Below are 10,368 nucleotides of genomic sequence, written 5' to 3' on the forward strand. Positions count from 1 at the left end.
TGCAGCAGGAACACAGGATGCAGCAGGGGTTTCTTGCTTAGGGCTAGGTGCAGTGGGGATTAGTAGTTCTTGTGAAGAAGAAACAGAAAGATATGGAAGAGGTTGCTCAGCTGATCAGTGGCAGAGTGGAAATAAGCTCCATTTCATGTTTTATGCATCAGGGAGAAAAAAGCACATTTTTAAAATTCTCATTAGACTTTTACAGGGGTAAAGGGGAGTAGGAAATTTCTGCCCTATTGATGGAAAAGCTGATATCCTCACTTTGCTGCATACAGAGCCAAACCAGAGACACTTCTCTGAGGGGAAAGAATGGATATAACTAGGGTTTAACTTGCGTAGGTGTATAAATTACCTCATACAGATTTCCTTGCTCTGTAATTAATTTAAGTTCTAAAGTGATGGGATTTAATCTTAATGTTCTTGCTGGCTCCCCTCTGGCACTTCTGGCAATATAGCCTTGGAGAACTCTCACTTGATACCCTAAGGCTTTCTAAATGCCACAAGAGGTGACTTCTGTTTAGGTTGCTGGCAGCAGCAGCGGGGAAGTTTTAGAGGGCACTGGAGCCATGCCATCACCTGCCATACTTGCTGGTGCACGAGCAGAGGTGAAGGCATGTTACATTCTGAAGCTGGGAGGCTTCTGCTAGAAGTGTGGGGATTTGACAATGTTTTGGCACTGGTAGAGAGGATTAGAAATTAGTTCCTCTAGCTCTACAGGTGCTTACACCCCAAAGGCTTTCCTTAAAGTCTGAGGCAGAAGTGGAAGTAACAAAGCTAAGCAAAGTTTTCAGGACTGTCTCAGCAGGACTGAGATCACCCATTTTACACAGATGAAAGAGATTAGAGGAAAAAGGAAAGCAAGAATTGAGAGCATTGAGTGAGTAAAAATTCATTACTAATATCAGTAAAGCATAGCTAAGCCAGCTCATTTTACCTTTTCTTCGATCACACACTATTTGGCTTCTTTCACTTGGGCACTAAACAAATCCAACAGCTATAGGCAATGTGTAGGCTCAGGAGGTCCCACAGCGTGGGGGGCCTTCTTTTGCCCTCAAAATGAGGTGCTGGGCACAAAAGCAAATATTTTATTCTCTCCCCATGCAGGCAGGTGACAGTGGGAAGTCAGCTGCTGATTGCAAATGTTTGCTGACCACAGCTTGCCAGCTCCAGCTGCCAGCACCCAGAAAGCTCTCAAAGCCAGAACCTCATCAATGATGACAATGCTGGGGGAGAGGAAACACTGGAAAAACTCTGTTGCATGTCTTAATAAATCACAATGTTCCTGATATCAGTGTGCTGGTACTGAAGGAGTTAGTGGAGGCAATAAGCTCATCAAGGAGGAAGTTTTGCTTGAATGGCTGGGCATGAGCTAGCACTGTGCTTGCACACACTTGAAGGTCAGGTGTGCAAGAGTGATCAGGCTGAAACAGCACCAGAAAATCTCGAAGGAAATTTCATCTGTCAAAGCTTTTGTTTCTTTAGTTTAATCACTCTCGTCATGTTTTGGACAGATAGTTTTGAAAATATAACCTAGTGGCAAGAGACTGCATTTGATTCTCAGCTTTGCCATGAATGCTCTGGACTGCCTCTTGCAAGAAAACTCTGTGTCTGTATTTGTAGATGGGGATTTTGCCTCTTGGGTTTTAAACTCTTCTCTGGGGAGGAGCTGCAAGACTGTGTGATCTGTTCAAACCTTTCAGTACTTACATGGAAGGAGTGCTTCACAGAAGGTGAGGTTATTGGTAGTTATTAAAAATAGAGGTCCAGATATAATCTGGCTGTTCTTCTATAGCATCTTCAAAGCATCTCCTGCTGGCTGTGGTTAATCAGAGGATACTTTTGGTCTGACATAATAAAGCTAAGTTTTGTTGCAATAGGTAGTCAAACAACCTCACATTCTTTTTACAGATGGAAAAATCTGGCTGTTGCTTGATTGGAGGTAAAACTTCAGAGTCCTGGAGAGATGGGAATGCAGATTACCTGGAGGCAGATTAAAAGGGAGGTTTATTAAGATAAATTGTCAGGGGTCTCGTTTATTTGCAGCAGTGTGACTTCCAACACTTGTTACTTTTCTGCTTTAGAAATGATGAGTTTGCACAGATTCTCTGGACATCTGTGGAAGGCACAAGGCATGTGGAGATGCTTTATAAAACAGCAGACTCAAGCAATGCCTGTGTTTGCAGAGTGACTAAGTGGCAGAGTTGGGTTGGCCAGTTCATGGTCCCCAGCCATGCATTGAAGCATGAAGGGAAGACAACATGTGGGTGATGGAACAGAAAGCACTTAGCTGGCTCTTATGTGGGACCTCCTCCTTTTGAAGAGATCTTGCCCTTACACACACGTGGTTCCTGTCAAGTCCCTCCACAGGGCTGAATTTGACTGAACATCCTATGGTATATTTCTGGGGGAGGAACATGTTACACACAGCCACCAATTCTCTGGTAAACAGTAGAATGTGTTTCACTGGACTTTCCAGATGGTTTGTTTCATTACAGAAGTTGTCCTGTGCTAGCACTGTCTGTCCTAGCTGGATCTGCAGGTGCCACCATGAAGAGTTATGCATGCCACACTCTCTTTAACATGTTTTTCCCAAACAGGTACTATAAGGTCCTATTTTTTTGATATGGAATACTCTTGGGGGAAAAATCAGATTACAATTGCTATTTCTTAAAATATTTTTTATTCATCAACTACTGTTAATAGAATCAAAGTTTTATTAGTAAAGCAGATAGCAATTCACACAACACACCACTCATTCATGTTCACTCATTAGTGGGAGCAGCCATTAGTAGTTTAATCCCAATGTGAATGCTTGGAAGCAGAAGGTCATCCTGACTCACCACTGCCTTCTGGCCAGGTCTCTAGAAATTCCTTCAGAGGGCACTTTGTTTCACCCCCCTGCATACATAACTGTATTCTTAATCTGTGTAGAGCAGATTACCCTCCTGGGTGTGATCCAAGTTATACAACTTGTTGCAGGTTCTAATGTGTGCTGGCAGCCTTGTAGAGCATTAAACACTAGTGGTCCAAGTTTAAAATTTCTTGCAAATTCATGAGGATTATCTCTGAAGCTTATCAGCCCCTAGGAAACATAATATCTTTTAGCATATATCTGTCTTGACTTTGTCCTGTAATATTTCCTGGTAACTATCTCCCCATCTGAATCTATAGAAGCATACAAACTTGTACAAAGGGGGCTTCTATGATACCAGGAGATAGTATTTAGCTGGGGTGGTGGTGGAACATGTATGTCCTCTGCAGAATAGGTGATACTGTGGCCTAAGGTGGGCTCAAATTCATTTGGAATAAGCTGAATGGATACCATTACTTGGGCACACTGATGCTGTCATCTTCCCATGGATGGAGTTGACATTTACCTACTCCAACTGGTTTAAGAGCCTGTATGTGGCAAATAGAAAGACTCTCTGCCACAGCTCCTCTTCATGTTTTGCAGGCTGGTTGGGGTTCCCCTGGTGTTCCAGCTCTCTCATCCAGGAAGTGATGACCTCCTCTGGCAGCTGTGTTATAATGCCCAGCATGGTGAAGAACGGAGTTCCCTGAAGACCCCAAAAGGGTTAGGGAGGAGCAGTGTAATTGCATAGCACCCAGTAGATACCAATTTACATCTCTGCCCTGTATGGGAACTTATCAGAGCAGGATGGCCCAAGCTTTCAAACCAGGAGAGAGCTCTGTGGGATCCCAGCCATATGGCATGCAGTGCTGGTTACTCATGAATAGGTTTGCTTGTGGCTTTCCTAGATGTGAGACAGTCTGCTCCTTTAGCAGATCTCATCTGGCTCCTTTTTGAGCAGCACTGGCTCACACTGGTGCCTTTGCTAGTGCTTCTGGTTGGCTTTCTGTGGTCTTGCCCAGATGAGTCTTGGTCTTCTACTGCTGAATGAAAAAACCCTATTCCTGGCTGCACAGCAAGCATCTCCAAAGAAGTCTGAGCTGTAGATGGTGTAGAGTTGGCCAGCCTGAATGTAAAGCCAGCAGCTAGCCTGGAGAAAGGAGTATTACCATCTTGGGTGCCCACAGTGAAGGAAAAGGGTAAGTGTTCTGACATTCTTCCTAAATTCAGCCTTGCCTTTTCACCTCCATGGAGTCTGGCCCTCTGAAGAGGCTCTGGCCCTGAAAAGCCAAAGTGGTTGGGAATAAGGACTGGGTTAAAGGAGCACTGAGATAGAGAAGTTTGAGGGTTCCTGATCACCATTACATGGGCCCTTCCCTACTGCAGGATCCCTCAGATCTTGTTCCCCATCTTACCTGGAGGGCTGGCTTTCAGTGCAACTGCTGCAGACCCAGTGCATCTGATCTATCAGCAGCCTGATGCTCTGATCCACATTACAGCCAGCAGCAGGGCAGCCAGGATGCACAGTGGAATCTGACTACTGTAACCAGGGAAACTGGAGTAGTGGGCTTTTCAGGAGGAACCAAAATGGAGAAACATTCTGAACTAGTAAATTCATTCACCACATAGCACAGGGAAGAAAACCAAGAGGGCTGTGCTGCTGTGTGTGACAGCTGACTGTGTAGCTGTAGCTGTGATGGGGGAGGTGAAGTCAGCAGATGTGCAGGTTAGCATACATTCCATGTCTTTCCATCCCTGGCATTTGCTGATAGTTTTCAACAACCTTCAGAAACCCCACACACAATTATAAATTTAAAACATGTGGTAGCTTGTGTATTGTATGATAAAAAGTATAAACCAGCAGGAAAGTGTGAAAAGGCCATACTGACATGTCAGTGAAGGAGAGTCACTAGCTGTGGATTTAAGTGCTAAATGAAGTGCTACAGGTTGTTTCACAAAGCCAAGTTTTTTACCCAGCTTACTACAGAGCTGTCATTTGGGAAATCAGAGCAGCCCCTCTTGACAGACTTCACTTGCATTGACTTCACTGGGGTTTTGCAGTGCCAAGTGCCTTATCTTTATTTATTTGTCACTGTCATAGACACCCTGCCAGCCATGGGAACTGAAGCATGCCCTTAACTGGAATTAGCTCCCACCCACTTTTCTCTGCCGGTTCAGTCAAACAGCTCTTTGGCAGCCAGGTTATTTCTCAGCCTCTGCTGCTGTTTCTCTGCAATGTACTCTTGTAATCGCTATCTTGCAGTAAGAACATTTTTTATATCAGTGTCCCTATCTCCCCCAACAGGAAGAGCAGCCTAACCCTGTCCTCTAAGCCACGGAAAAGCTATTTGCAAATACACCAGGAAGGAGGCACTTTTTCAGTTGTTATAAATCTGAGCTTTTACTGAGAGGTGCTTTTTCTATGCCAGCTAGTCTACAGTGTCTCCCTACTTTACACTGAGGATGAGGGTAATTATCTTTAAGCCGAGTCACTTTCTAAGTGAGCACTGTTCTCTTTTACTGCTGCACTGTAGCCTCCTCATGACCAGGAATCAGTTCTTTCTCTGCAGTAGTCTCCTCACAGAATGGAACTGAGTGCATTTAATAAGCTAATGTGTTCTGAAGTGGGGATTGTGTTCAAGATGCAATATCTGATCAAAGACTGATCTTAGAAATATTTACTATTTTATATGCCTGGAGCAGTCTTATGTATTTAAACATTGCCAGTGAACAGCAATCACATTTATGAGGATGTCTGTGGTACTACCCCTGTGCTAGAGCTGATGCCATGAGGCCAGGAAAACTCTCTGCCCTATCTCTTGGGCACCAGAAGAGGCCGAAGGCCATTGGCACTGACAACATACACTGTGCCCAGGCAAACATGTGGGCTGGAAATGTCTGTATGTGCTGGCCATATGGGAAGGAGGTGTATCTTGAGGGTGCAACTAAAGGGCCAAGAGGCTGAGCTTAGAGCTTTCCTGTGCCCCAGTTTAGTGGCTCTACTGCTATGTGGCAGAGCAGCACTGGGCAGGAGACACAGAAGTGTTTCTCCAGCCAAACAAAAATCTATCACAGCACAGTGCATACTGCAGCTGAATGAAAGTAACTCACCAGGGCAGGGAGAACTCAGCTAAGGGGTTACTGACAAAGATGTGTCAGGAAATTAGTGATCCTTGCAGTATGTCCTGTACCTGCTCAGATAGAAGAAGGAGCTGACAGTAAGAAAGCTGTTAAGAAATTAAATGTGTCCAGTTCTCATGGCAGAAGCATTTATTATCAGTCTGTGCTTTTCTGTTAGCTTAAGGCATTCAGATAAGGATGAGGGCATAGAACAAGCTATGCCTAAAGGAGAGCTGTGCCTCAACCCATCAAGCATTCAAAAGCTTTATGTATTTAAATGTGCAATTGGAACTGATTTGAGTCTCTTGAGGAAAAGAAAAACCTCTGCATGCATCTCCTGGGATAAGGTGGTTTAGTTTCATTGTTAGAGTGTCTTTCATTGCACAGGAGTTTTTTTATGGCAAAGGTTTCTGTAGTAGCAAAGGATAGGATACTGTGGTCTGGTTTTCCTCAAAGACTGAAGGACTGAGGATGTGCCTTGTGAACTTTGGAGAAACAGGAATGGCTGAACTCTAAGTAAAGCAGGTAAGATGGAAGGTTTCTATGACAGCTCTTTGTCTTAAAAATCCCTAACCATGCTCTGGCTTCCCTGTGCTGGATGTGGAATATGAAGACTTTTGTCCACAGAGGACAGCAGAAAACCAGGAAAGAAGGAAAGCAGAATTTACCTAGTTCCTGAAGGATTAAGGGACCTGCCCATCATCACGTAGGAAGTCAACAACAGAGTGGGAACCAAATAAATTCACTAGCAGTGATTCAGACTAGAGGCTGGCCCAGCCCATATAAAACTGCATCATCCTTCTGACTGGAAAAATTCCACTGAGAGAACCACCTGCCAGCAGAAAATGTGGTCAACATAATTGAACCACTGTTTGAAACTAGAAGGAGAAAAAAAGACGTTCTGGACATTTTGAAATTTCCTGAAATTTCAAAAATTCCATTTTCAAAATGAAGTTCTTCTAGATGTTGCTTGGAAAAGACTCTTCAGCTGTATTTGTGTGCAAAGGTGGTGATCTTATATACTACTAGGTGGAATGGAAAGAGTAAAATCAAAGACAAAGGTAGGCAAACACTTAAGACTGAAACTGCCTCATGGACAATCAACCACACAAAAAGCTGGGAGCTTTTTGTCTGTTTTCAGATAAATCCAAAAAGTTTTTGTAAATTTTTCCTTCAATTTTTCACCTTTCTGAATCCAAATTAAAGCTAGTTGTGAAACAAAAATTTCCTGTTTTGATGCTTCTCTATTATAGCCTCTTATGCTCTGCCAGCATATGACTAAGCTTAATTGGTATTGGAAAGACTAGAGACAAAGAAAAAATCTCATAATCACAGAAAATAAATACCATACAAATATTAAAACAAAGCTACTGCATTGTTACTTGCAGTTCTAGAGACTTATTTCCTGAAAACTCTAATGCCTGCAGTATCTTCCACAGCATCAAATCCAGTATATTACGTACATTTATGAGTCTGAGATGGCTTTGTTAGTCAGGAGTGGCAAACTCACTTATGAGCCTCTTTCCCAAAGATGCAGTATTTATTATGTGCCATCAAGCATCTTGATAATTTGATGGCTGGCCTTCTTAGAGGCTTGGAGTGCTCAAACAAAGCCTGGGGAAGAGAACTGGAAGATCTGGAAGGAACGATGTGGAGGAATAGGAGTGCTGCCTCCAAAGATGGGTGGGAGCACGGGATCCACAGTGATTCCAGCCTTCTGTGTCCCCATGCTGTAACAGGGGTTGTCATGAAAGCAGAATTTAGAGCAGGGTAACTACTGGCAACTACTCCTGATCCTGCTGTACATGCCTGACATGTCATATTTTCCATCAGTGGCAACCAGAGAGGCTGTTTAGGAGAGCCTGCAAGCTGTTTGAGGCTGTTCCAGTTCTGCTCTACTCAGACCTGTGTCCATGAACCTTTTGTGTGTGTCAGAGGGCAGGTCTTTGCTTTTACCATCTAGTTATGGGCCTTGTTTGCAATGAGTCTCCCTAAAGCATTGGTGAACCTGTTGATGCTGTTGAAAACAATTTCCAGAAGTTAATCACCCCCAGTAGGAAAAAACAAAATATGCTTATATGTCAAGTGCATTTCAAATTTCCAGTAATTCTTAGGGCATTTTAAAACTCCTTAGCTTCAAACAAGGAAGCTTAGTCATAGGCCAAAGCCACCAAGATGCCTCAGATGACATATTTCTCACTCTGAGCACTTAGAGCCCATGCTTAGAGTTGAGGGCTCTCCTCAGTAATATCCAGGTGTGGAACTCATTGCACCAAACTCATGATCTAAAAGACAGGCATCCAAAAACTGATCCAGGTATCCGTGTATAGAAGTTACAGATGCACCACCAGCAGATGATTCACCCTTCTCTAAAACAGGTATCTCAGACTGCTGCTGTGAGTCACTATGAGCACCACCTCCGTGTCTCCCCTGACTAGAGGATGCTTATTTAACCAAAGTGGATTTCACACATTTTAAAATTGCTGAAGTTAATTGAAACCTGTCCCCACCATCTTTGCCCTGTGAAAAGAGACACATGATCTCTGAGTCATCTTGAAAGACTTTTGGCTGAAGGGGGATAGTGGACAGGTGAGTGAAGAGCAGCCTGATGTTCTGCACCTGCTTGACGTGAGAAAACATCTTGACCTCAGTCACAGTTGTAGTCATTCAAGGCTTTTAAAATAATTATCTTGGTTTTCTAATGATGCACTTACCAGTGACCACCCAAGAACAACGTATCCAAGCATAAATTCTTGGGGATTCAGGATCAGGCCAAATCTATTTCATTGATAATATGGTAGTAAAATGTGTGATATTTGAATCACCAGTATGTAATTAGGCAACTCAAAAAGACAAGGAAGAAGAGAAATATTATGATTGTGTAAGTCTCTTCGTGTTTCTGAACATTAAAAGTCACATGGCAGGGGTTACCAGAATTATGTGATCACCTTAGAAATTTTTAATTTTATATAACTGTCTAAATATGACAGAATGTTAGACCTCTCTGTACATGAAGGAACACGGAATTAGGATGATTTTGTCAAAATGACGACTTCGCTTAGCATATAAGTTGCCTGAAGGTCATAGGTATTTTCAAAAGGGATAAGCATTTCTTATGTTTGAGTGATAAAGACCAGAGTTTTGTAAAAAGCTATTTTAGGAGAACGGAAAAAAAAAAAGTAAAACAAACAGCTGTGTTTGTTACAAAGCCAAAGGGGCATGTAAGAGCTGTCGTCACTGTTCTCTATTATGAAATACTATTTGTTCTGCAAAGTGTTTCCAGTTTAAAAAGAAATACAAGACACAATTTTACAAAGGGTTTTTTTTTTTCAGTTAAGAATTAACTGAATAAAAGTGAATGAAAACTTGCTTGTTTTCATGTAATGCCAACTTCAAAATACAAAATTACCAGATTAAAACACAGTTAACATTTATATGCATGAAAATCGTACTTTAAGCCTCTCTTCTAAATCTAAGTATTCCGCTTTATGAGTGATACCTTTGTGTTATTTATGTATATATATATAGTCCCGTATTTGAGTGTGACTACATCCGTCCACACGCATACTGAATTACAATGGTTTGCCTTCCGGATTTTTTCTACTGTCTTTTAAAAGCTAAAACCGGAGCTCATTTTTAAACACGATTTGAAGTGCTCGCACTTCCCACGACTCCAGCATCTGGCGCTTTTTTGAGAAAGTCCGACGCGGGGCAGGGGCGGGGTTGGGATGGGAGCTGGGAACGGGGCTGGGGCAGGGCAGGAGCGGGGCCGGCCCGGGCGGCGGGGCGCGATTGGCCCGGCGCGGTCAGGCGCCGTGGGCTGTTGTACACACGCGGCTCCGGGCCCCGGTGACCGGCAGTAACCCCGGGGAAGCCCAGCCCACTGCGGGTGTTCCCCTCGATCCCTGCACCGTCAGCTGGCCCTGTCTGGGCCCGGCCTCCCCGCCTACGAGGGCGCCTGCCTGCGCCGGGGCCTGTGCCGCCCCCTCAGGCCTGCCGTGGCCGCTGCGGGACGGGCCGCTGCCAAGGGCCCCCGGGACAAGAGCTCCCTCAGGGGCTGGGCTGAGGCGATTGGCCCCTCAGCACATGCCACTCCATCCATCCCTCTGCTCTGTAGGGCTGCTGTGGTGCCATCTCCTCCACGGGCTCTCCTGTGATTTTGTTCCCTCTTTCCCAAAGTCCCCACGAGCTTCTGGGACCCGCATGGAGGGTCAGCAGCAGCTGGTGCTTTCTCACTGTAGATGGAGCCCATGGCTCGGAGCAGAGCTGGTACCCAGTCCTGCTCCTGGGCAGCTCCTGTGGGATTGCTGCTCTCCCTTGGGCACCCTCCCTAGTCCTGCTCCCAGGGGCCCTGGGCTGTACACACTGGGTTCCTCACAGCTGTGTTCACTGCATCC

Source organism: Serinus canaria, chromosome 6 (genome assembly GCF_022539315.1).
Source record: "Serinus canaria isolate serCan28SL12 chromosome 6, serCan2020, whole genome shotgun sequence".
In the NCBI taxonomy this organism is placed as follows: Eukaryota; Metazoa; Chordata; class Aves; order Passeriformes; family Fringillidae; genus Serinus; species Serinus canaria.